The sequence below is a fragment of the Aulonocara stuartgranti genome, assembly GCF_965226115.1.
Source record: "Aulonocara stuartgranti genome assembly, chromosome: 6".
NCBI lineage: Eukaryota > Metazoa > Chordata > Actinopteri > Cichliformes > Cichlidae > Aulonocara > Aulonocara stuartgranti.
Window position 1 is genome coordinate 18,340,877 of NC_138944.1, and position 10,694 is coordinate 18,351,570.

Sequence of the window (10,694 nt, forward strand, 5' to 3'; positions counted from 1 at the left end):
TAGGAGAAAACACAGCGCCCCCAGCGGGCAGAATAAAGGCTCCTTTTTTTATGTCGCTTTTTTTTTTAAATACGTGAACAGTGAAAGAAAATCTAAAATTCAGTAACAGGAATGATGGCGGTTTAACTTTCAGGAGAATTAAATAAAACGTTATTTTGTGCTGTGACAATTAGTTCGATTATTTTTCAAAGTAACCACCAAATGTATGACCAAAAGTGCTTCTTCAATCTCTTTTCCAGCTCTGCTTTTCTTTTAGGAGAAAGTGAAACTTTGCTATGATAAACTTTATTACTCAGTACAACCTGAAGGGCATTTAAAGCTCTTCTGCAGATGTTGGCTGCCTTTTTATTCTGTTCTCCGAGGTTTGGGTTCTGGGGAGGCCAATCCATGACTGATCATGATCCTTCTGTGTTTTTGAATCCAGGTATACTGTTACTGCGTTGGCACTGTACTTGGGAGCATCGTTATTATGAGAAATGAAGCCGATGCCAGTCAGACAGACAGAGCCTCCATCATGTTTTATAGTTGGCCCTAGAGACTCACTGCTGTACGCTCTCTCCTGACCTCCTCTGTACATAGTGAGAATTCCAATCAAAATTTTCAAATTTGGATTCATCACTCCAAAAGATCTGTTGCCACTAATTTTCAGTCCAGTTCTCATGTAATCTGGCATACCCCAGCCTTTTGTCCCTGTTTCTCTTCCCTTCCTTCACTAAGAAAGGCTTCTTGCTATCCGCCCTTCCACTGAGAACATTTCTGAAGAGGCCAGATGCAACTCTTAGCTCCTGGGTCTGTTCTTTGTGAGATTTTCTTCTAGTTCTTAAGGACATGGCGTTCGGATACTGTTCATCTGCTGTAGAGAGTTTTTTAGGCCTGCCACTTATTCCACTTATTATTTTTTTACTGTTTTATTCCAGTTTCCTCAAATGGTTTTAATGGATACCCTGCACATATCCTGAGTTATGTCAAGTTTTTCGCTCCGCAGTCTAGACTCTCGTGGTGGTGAAGATAAGATGGAGGCTTGGATGAGTGGTTTGCATGAGGCGGAATTGGGGAGGAGGTGGGTTGCATGAAGGAGTCTGCAAGGAAGAATGAAAGATGCCCAGTGCGATGTAAAGTACATAGAGTGGAGGCTGATTGGTAGAAAGATGACTGGACTAAAGCAATGATGTCAGCATTGAGTTTTACAGCGTGGGAAAATGGAAGTGATGTAAAGAATAGACTGACAGCCAACCACGTAGGAAAGCAGACAGATGAGTCAATACTAATCTTCCTTATTGAACTTACATACTTGCGCTTCATAAATGGGAACAAATTTTGTGGTTTTTGACAGGCTTCAAGTTACCAAAGTGCCAAAGCATACGGCTTATTATCTGATCTTAGCTTCTTTGTGAAGATTTCGTTATGTGTTGACAACACATTTACCTGATAAAGGTCAGACACAAAGACTGGACTGAATATTGGTGAAAAAGCAGCCAATGTCCACAGAAACCCCCCCGGAAAGCGCAGTGGTGAACAAAAATATTGAACAACACCACTTTAAAGAATAAGAAGAAAGTCTGGCACCTTGGAAGCAAACATTTACAAAACTTGGGTTGGCATAAGACTTGTGCAATGTGCTTTACATTTTTCATCTTATTAAAGAAAGTATAAGTGTTGTTATTGATTGAAACCCTGGTAGCAAATTTTCTCATATTCCTATCTCCACAAGCATTGGGGAAAATGAAGCCCCTCGGGGCCTCACCACATGCGAAGCATAGCAGAGCAGGATGAATAAAGATAGCAGCTATACCAAAGTATTTCAAAGACTATTCTGGACAGTAAGTTGTTCATGCATTTCCCTGCATCTAGCTGGCTTTGATAGAAGTGAAACTTCACTGGACAAGGTAATCATAAAAAACTAAAACACAAAGAAGTTGTGAGGGCAAAATTGCAGCTTTTCCAAGGACAATGCTAGTTTTACAGCTAAGCCATCTCTGGAACAGCAGTAGAAGCAACTAAGTACATTTCCTTATGCAGACTACTTCAATAAAGCACAATTTTAACGTTATTATTTCTTAGTTTTGGACTATTTTATCTGTATTCTTTATTTTTTGGTTTATAGCAAGTAAGTTGTTACTAATGCAAATTATAAGCAATAAATAAATGATGTTAAACAATGTTATGTGTAAGCCAGAGGTTCTAAAAACACAAGAGCTATTCACCAAAGCCAATGTACTATATTGTAATTTTAAGAAAAGTAAACCAGATTCACAACAAAATTTATTGAGGTATTTCTCTGGTCGCTATCCACTTCTCCACCAGGTTTCATGAAGTTCAGCTGGGTGGTTTTTGTGTAATCTTGCCGACAAACAAATGTCACTAGAAACATACCTCCACATCAGCTCCTTCCTTAGAAAAGGAATAAAGACTTAAACTTTGCCTCTCTCAAAGAGCTTTTATAAGTTTATAACCTCAAGAAGCAGCTGCAGACTCATCAGCAGCAAAATGACTTCTCATGATTGCTGTTGTGGTTGTTTGCACAAGAAGTTGCCTGCTAATGCAAAGAAAACTCTTAATGCATTTATGGCCTCTGACCAGTTAAGTGGAGCCACTTTAGCTTTGTCAGTAAAGGACAAGGAAATCTGTGGATTCTCTCACTCTCCCTCAGTTTTTACAGTGGAAATTACACAGAGGCGTGGCCTGAGTTCTGACACTCACTGGTTTATCTGAGGCTGAAATGAAATTAATTTTTATGTAGTGCGTGCTCTCTCTCACAGGGAGAGTGAAAAATGGGATGGTAACACTATAGTTGTGATTATATTGATTTTTTTCCCCCCATACCGTATGTGAGAACCACACAGGGGTTCATATCACGGGAATCTACTGTATCACATCATATGTGTGGGCTTTTGTGTGGCTCCCCCAAGTTTACGGTGTATTCACACACACACCACACAAACACACACACACACACACGTACAGGGACTAATGGTCTCAAACTTAAACTGATCATGGAAATTGCATTTATTTCATTCACTCTCTCTCCCTCTCACGCGTCTCTCTTCCAGTCTGTTACTCCTCTGTGTTTTCTGATCACATTCCCTCCCTTTGTTTCCTTTATACCCCCACCTACTTTTCACGCTCTTTTCTCCCTTTTCTCTTTTCCCTTCCATTTACTCAAGAGCTATTTCAAGTCAAATTTACTTAACTGAGATGACCGTAATTAGATAAAGTCTTGCAAAGCATCTTTTGAGACGAAAAGACAACAAAGCAGCTTTTAAACTAGAAAAGCACATCTTCCCCGAGGTTCAGTGCCAGGGTCCTGTTTCTTGAGAGAAAGGATACAGATCTAACAGTCTGCTCCTCTGCCATTCCCACCTGTCCATCTGTTCATTAACTTTAGCTTAGTGGTTTTTGTGTAATCTTGCTGATAGACAGTGTTAATCACATACCACCAACTTAATTCTCACCTTGCCACTCTCAAGGTAAACCCTGCTTCAGCATTTACAGGTGCCATCAAAGACCTGGGCCTTTTTTTCTTACAGACTTACAAACTTATTCTGGTAACCGGGCATGGATCTCTGTGTTTTTCTGCTTAAGTAGCTGCCCCTGTGACCCGATAAACTTACAAACTGGACTTTATTATGCAGCCAGAGGAGGAGGAGTCAGCACTTAGACACTTTGCATTTCAGCTTCTACCTACAGTCTGTGCATACAGCAACCATGCACAGAGATCTGCAGAATATAATGAAAATTAAAGACAAAAAAAAATTTTTGCAAACAGAGCAGGAACGTGATTTAAAATAAAATGTGGTTGAACTCTCGGATGCAATGGCAAAGGTCAAAACCACAGTGGAAGGAGATAAAAGCGGTTTGGAGGGAGTTCAGTTTGCTGTGTTGTTGCCTGTTTTTCCTGCGGGCAGTGATCTGCTTTGACACACTGTGCAGCTTCTCTTCGCCTGTTTTTTTCTCTGCCTTCTCTCTCCTCTCTCTCTGTCTTGTTCCTGTCTGCTTTTCATCCTCTTGCACCTTGTTTATCTTTATTTCCCTTTCTCCCCTTCACCCTATGTGCCACCCTGTCTCTCTCTGAGTTTCCTCCCTCCCTGCATCCATATCTCTCTCCTTACGGTGGATTAGAGAGGCTTACAGCCTAGTCGATCCTAATCGGGTTTATCCAAGCAGAGGGCGATCATTTGGCTATCAGTAATTACACACGCTGATATTAGCTTCCCCTGATATGCACCCTGGCACATTTTCAATCCACATCATCTCTTTGGATCAAACAAATGGTTATATCAACAGTATGATGCAATGCCAGCTTAACATGGCATTTTCTCCTTCTTTGTTTTGCAATACAAAGATCCATCTGTTCTTTAATTACGGACATTTCATTCAAGCCAAGGCCTTGCAAAATAAAAGATCTGAGATTGTTTTAAACTGTTTTAAAGCCATTGCGGGGGGGAGGGGGGGCGGTATGAGAAGGGGAAAAAAACGCTTGGACACTGCTAGCACACAAATGCAAAGCAGGAGATGAAGCATACACTGTTCCAAAATAGAGTAATGTCAAACTATCTTACTGTATATTTTACAGTTTTGTACTGTCTTTCTAGAATATCATGAAATTTACATAAGTAGACTGTGATTTTACATGTCAAAGGTAAAATTACATAACATCACTGTACATATAGTAAAACACAATTTACTTGTTTTTTAAATATATTTTTTTGTACATATGCATATTTAGATTGTAAAAATACATTCAGAAATGTATCATAATTTCACAAATATTTGTCTGTTATGTGAGGTAATGATCTGTTAAATCCAAATGTAATACTATGGAAAAATATATAAAATGATCGAAAATTAATGAGAATAATCAATAATTAAAGAAGTATTTGAATTATAATTGTGCTGAAAATTTCATGTCATCTAGGTCTGATTCAATAATTCATAGGTAACAAGTGAAAATATAATTAATAGGAATAAAAACTAAAAAAAAAAAAAAAAACATTGCACGGCCACGCTGTGCTAATTATATATTTTAAAAAATAAATGTAGAGGTAGGAATTGCAATTAATATAAATCTCAAAGTATTCACAACATTCCTGAACAGAAATAGGCCTCTGCACCTGGGTGAGGGTGTGGCCATGAAAACAATGTGACATGCCATTGGATGTTGGGACACATAATAACATGACGCTAAGCATCGGCCAATGAATGTGAACTAACAACCACAAGGTCGCGGGTATGGCAGCACTGTAGGAAAAAATCCTAATATAAAAGTATTTTACTGTGCATTTTACAGTTTTGTTCTTCTAGAATATCATTAAAGTTACGTAAATAGACTGTGATTTCACATTTCAAATGTAAATTAACATTAAATCACTGTAATGTAATAAAACATAATTTTCATGATTATTAAATGTATCTGTCTGTACATATGCATATTTAGATTGTTAAAATACATTGACAAATGTATCATGATTGAAAGATTGAACTGTTGAATTCAAATTTGATGCTATGGAAAAGTATATAACGTGATTCCTATAAGCTTGTGTTACATCACATAAGTATTATTATCATTGCTATTTAGGGCGATCGTGGCTCAAGAGTTGGCAATTCGCCTTGTGATCAGGAGGTTGCCAGTTCGAGCCCCGGCTCGGACACTCTCGGTATTGTGTCCGTGGTCAAGACTCTTCACCTACTGGTGATGGCCAGAGGGGCCAATGGTGCGATATGGCATGCAATCCATTATTATTTAACTGTATATTTCTGTACATTTCCGTATTATGATTCATATTGCCACATTCATTGACCTTGTTTATAGGTAATTTCATTGTTTGATCACGTTAAAATGTTCCTAATTTAATGTCTAAAAGCACTTGGAAAAGGCAGAATCCCATGTAAAATTAGTGCAACAAACTCTATTTTCATTACTGGAAATGACTGTATTTTCATGAGAAAGTTATTTTCTGTTATTTTACGGTAGTATTTTGGCGCCCCAGCTGCCGGAATATTACCGTTTTTTTAAGATGTTTTTTGTAACAGTGTAGCTGAATATGTTTCCAAACCAACTTCATTCTAAGCCAAAGACGAGAAAATATGGTGAAGCATATCTGCCCTTTGGTTTCACCTGCACAAGTGCCAAGGTAGGTCTCCCCTGACGCAGGGAAATTGTTTTTCCCTGCGTCAGGAGCACGCGCTGGGCTCTTGGTTTTTAGTTCACAAACACTTGTTGTAATGACTAACTACTCCTGACATTTTGGAGATGTTAGGTCTTTATACAGTAAAGTTACAGTGGGATACAAATAACATCAGGCTGTTCCTGCCACGATTTGTTCCCCCAGTTCAAATCACAGACTAACAGTATCCTACAGTTGTTTATGTTTTTGAACCCATTTTGCACAGAGAGGCAAGACTAAGAAGTCTATGCTGCAGTTCTAGTGATTGTTCCAGTATTTATTTGGAAGATATTTGGCACTAATTGTTGTTTAGAATGTTGTCATTATCTATCTTTGAGACAGAGTACGGTTGTCCACCAGTGCACTGTGCACTGATGGAATGATACAGAACTTTGCTACTCAAACTTAGCAGTCAAAGTGCTTTTTACTACAAGCCACATTCATTAGTGCTTTCTAACAAACAGAGAATAAAGTTGCACTGCAATGGATGGATTGTGGGCACTTTGGAGTTCACTATCTTGTCCAAGGCCAAGGAGGAACCAGGGATCAAACCACCAATTTTCTGATTGGTAGATGCCTACCTCTATCTCCTGAACCACAGCACCACAATGCATACAGCAAGATTGCTTTGATTTTAGTCACTATATAATGAACAAATGCACAGACTAAAAATTCAAACATTAATTAAAGACACGATGTATGTGCAGAAAACTGGGAGTGACTGACTTCGTATATAGTCCAGACCAATACACAACCTCTCCTATTTTTCCACACACACAACAGATATGGCTATGATATCAATTGCATTCAAGGATTTAAGGGTTGTACTGCCGTGCAGAGATGCTCTCTGACAGCTGCACACACCAAGGACAAGTGGTTCTTCACATTACCCCAGCAGCATGTTTTCTGTCTCAGTGAGTACAAAAAGGTCCACGAGTGTTTCAGTGCACATTTCTTTATGCAGCCACAACTACAAGGGCACCCACTGAGCATGCTTCCTCCAAGCTGTCTCCATGTGAACTAGAAAGCAGTAAAACAAAAACAAGTGAGTATAATCCTGGTCTTGTGCTACTCTCTGCATGGAGAACTCGTGTGTAATTTTAGTGCAGTGGCTGTGCAGACAAATATATGGTGACCATAAAATTCAGGGTACACAAACATCCTCGTGAACAACCTCTGAAGACAAAACTTATTTAGATGGACAAAGTTTAACAAAGGCTTAATTCACCACCAAAATACTTTTTTAAAAACATGATGCTACCTATTCATAGTTATAGTGTTTACTCAATGTCATAACCAAGGAAAATCATCTAAACTGTAAAATACATCAGTGTATCCAATCAGTTATATGAAAATAAATCTAAGACAGTGTTTTCTTCTTAAAAGTGTTTTTTAAATACTCTTAAATGTGTCTTTTTGATTATTTTTTTACTTAGCTTTTTGTCTGATCCGTTCAGTGGTCATAATTGATATACAAAACACCACAATTGAACCATGGATGGACACTTAACAACCACACAGAGGGGGTAAAAACAAAATGGACACAGATATCAGGTTTATAATGCCCAGTCAGCAGACAGAGAAGAGTGTTGGATTGCATTGGAAAAAAAGATTATACTGAGCTTTTAGTCCATCATCAGAAGGAGAAATGATGAGGTATTCTTTGGGCTTAAATGTCTGCGTGTGTGTGTGTGTGTGTGTGTGTGTGTGTGTGTGTGTGTGTGTGTGTGTGTGTGCCCGTTTGCCTGTTTGTGCCAACAGGCAAAGGTGTACATAGGCACCTGCCTGAGGGCGTGAAGATAGCTCCATTTGTAGGTGATTGAGTTTGGGCGAAGGTGTGTGTTTGTGTATGTGTGTGTGTGCACCATGTTTGCATATATTTGTGGGGACCAAAAATTGGAAGTTTACTATACTTGTGGGGACCAGCAGCCCTTATGGGGACAAAATGCCCATCCCCATGAGTTTGAAGGCATTTTTGAGACTCAAAATGTGGTTTTAGTGTCAGGGTTACAATTAGTGGGAAAGCATTATGTCAATGAAGGTCCTCACTAAGATAGCTGAACGTGTGTGTGTGTGTGTGTGTGTGTGTGTGTGTGTGTGTGTGTGTGTGTGTGTGTGTTCACTAAAAAGAAGAGAGAGAGAGCGAGAGAGAGGCAGGGGGAAAGGTGAAAGAGAAAGAAGGAGGAGAGAGAAGAATGTATCACGTAATCTAATCTAAGTGGCTATTTTTCTTGTATAAAACCTGGGCTGCCCTCAATGAGACCGCTGTCCTCATCTGTCTAAAAGCAGTGAGTGAGTCATGCTGTAGGGCTATACACACTCACAACACACACACACATACACGCCAAGTCACAGTGAGTCAGCCCAGATCTGCTATAGATGCTCACCTCAATAATGAATAATGAAATAGGGAAAGGCATATAAACTGCTCAAATAACATGTGAACACAGTGGATAGTAGACATATGGATGATCCTGATGGACGCACACACAGGCACACAGTGACATCTTCACAGAGCACATGAGCAGCTGGACTATGGGCAGGTGAACAGGTGGATTGTACACCAGCACCTTGAGGTTTGTGTTTGTCCACAGGTGGAGAACATTCAACCGAAGGTCGTCACTGCCAGCTGGATGGAGTCGTCTCGAAAACAAAGGTTTTGTCAGCATTTCAGGGGATTTCAGTTTCCAGTTTCTAGTCAATGAATCAAAAGTTCCGGCCAACAGTTGGATAGCTTAGCTTCTAACAGAGCCTAGAATTAGCAGGACTATAGATAACCAAATGCATCCATTTCCGACTGCTGCTGGTCTACTGCCCATTCCCATTCTCCCACTCCATCCCCACTCCCCACAGGCTGCAGGTCTCAGACTGATCATTCATCGTCCCAGATTTGAACTACCCCCTAACCCCATCTGACACAACAAATGTATGACTGCTGCTGGTCTTCTGCTCTGGCCCTTCTTCATACATGTCAGGAAAGGCTGCACAACCAAATGGATTTGCCCTGCAGTGATTTTTCTGCCTTAATAATATTCAACTGATACCACCATCACTAGTCGCATTTTCCAGAAACATATAACACAAACAGATAAATCATTTCTTTAAAAAGTCTATAAAAAGCAATGTTATGTCTCTGTTCCAGTTTGTTTAGCCTCATCCCGCCATCATGTGCTATAAAAGGCACAAACAGCTGCAGGGAGATGCAGTGAGGTTAGAGATAATCATGTGTATAAGAATTTAACACAAACAATCCCAGTGTCTTCTCAAATATTACTCTTGAGCACCAGGAAACACGCACACGTACAGAAAAAAACATAATATTCAATAATTTCCCTTGTGGGATCAATAAAGTATCTATCTATTGATTTAAGAGGCACGTGAAACCAACACATAACCACACACACTTAAACACGCAGAGCTAGCCGAAAGGCATAAAACAAATTAAACACCTATTTATGGTCTCTCAGCCACCAGGAGGCCCTAAAAACAAATTAGAAGGGCAAATTTCTTTTCAGCATTCCCTGCTAAATGTTTTGTGATACCATTGAATAAAATGAGCCTCATTTAGCCTTTTAGGCTTTGTTCTCGCAAAAAACTCACATTTATTTATGATGAGCGTAGATACATTTAATGTCCAGATGTGAGGAGCAAGATTTCCAGGACTTTCACTGTTTTAGATGATGCTTTTGGGGTTTAGGGGGTTTGTGTTTACACGTTGTTTTTTAAAATGAAACCCAAAATGAAGACCACACGATTCCAGGAAAAGCTCAAATTTCATCCCCCCCCCCCCCCCCCCCCCAAAAAAAGCGCACACAGAACAAACTGTTCAGGTGGAAGCAATAAAACCCAATAATTGTGCTTGAAAGTGTGAAAGTGGGGGGAAAGACAAAGATAGGCAGCAAAACTACAAAAGGCACACAGAGAAAGTAAGAGAGGAAGCGACTAGAAGCGAGGCTTAACGGGGAGTAAGAACAGGAGCAGAAACTGCGCCAAAATCCAAAAACCACGACCATGACTTGAACATCTGTCAATAAGACTTCTTCTGCACAAGAAAGGCACATTTTAAGGTGCATCGTGCAAATCTCAGATTATAACAAAACGAAGTGAATGCACTTGATGATGTCTACAAACTTAAAGAGATTTTCTAAGAATAAGGTCACATTTTATAAATCTGTGTTAGAATAGTCAGGAGACCACACGAGCCTTCAAGCAATTCATGCTTGCTGTAATCATTCCTGCTGTTCTCGAGCATTAAAAGATCAGTTATTTCTAATGATGTTGGTGGTAAACAGTGTGTATAATTACAGCGCCCATTAACTCAGACCTGTGTCTGTGTTCCTACTGGCATCTAAAGATCTAATGTGGAAAAGTGACCATGTCAACCTCCGTCATATTCTGGTTAAAAACGTTTGCCTGACCTTGCACATTGCCAAATTAAGATTGTTTATTGGCTCTTTCTGGGCTATAGAGTTGATTAAATCTGGGAAAAGTGAAACCGCCATAATGCTGATTAGAGTTGGGAAATGTGAC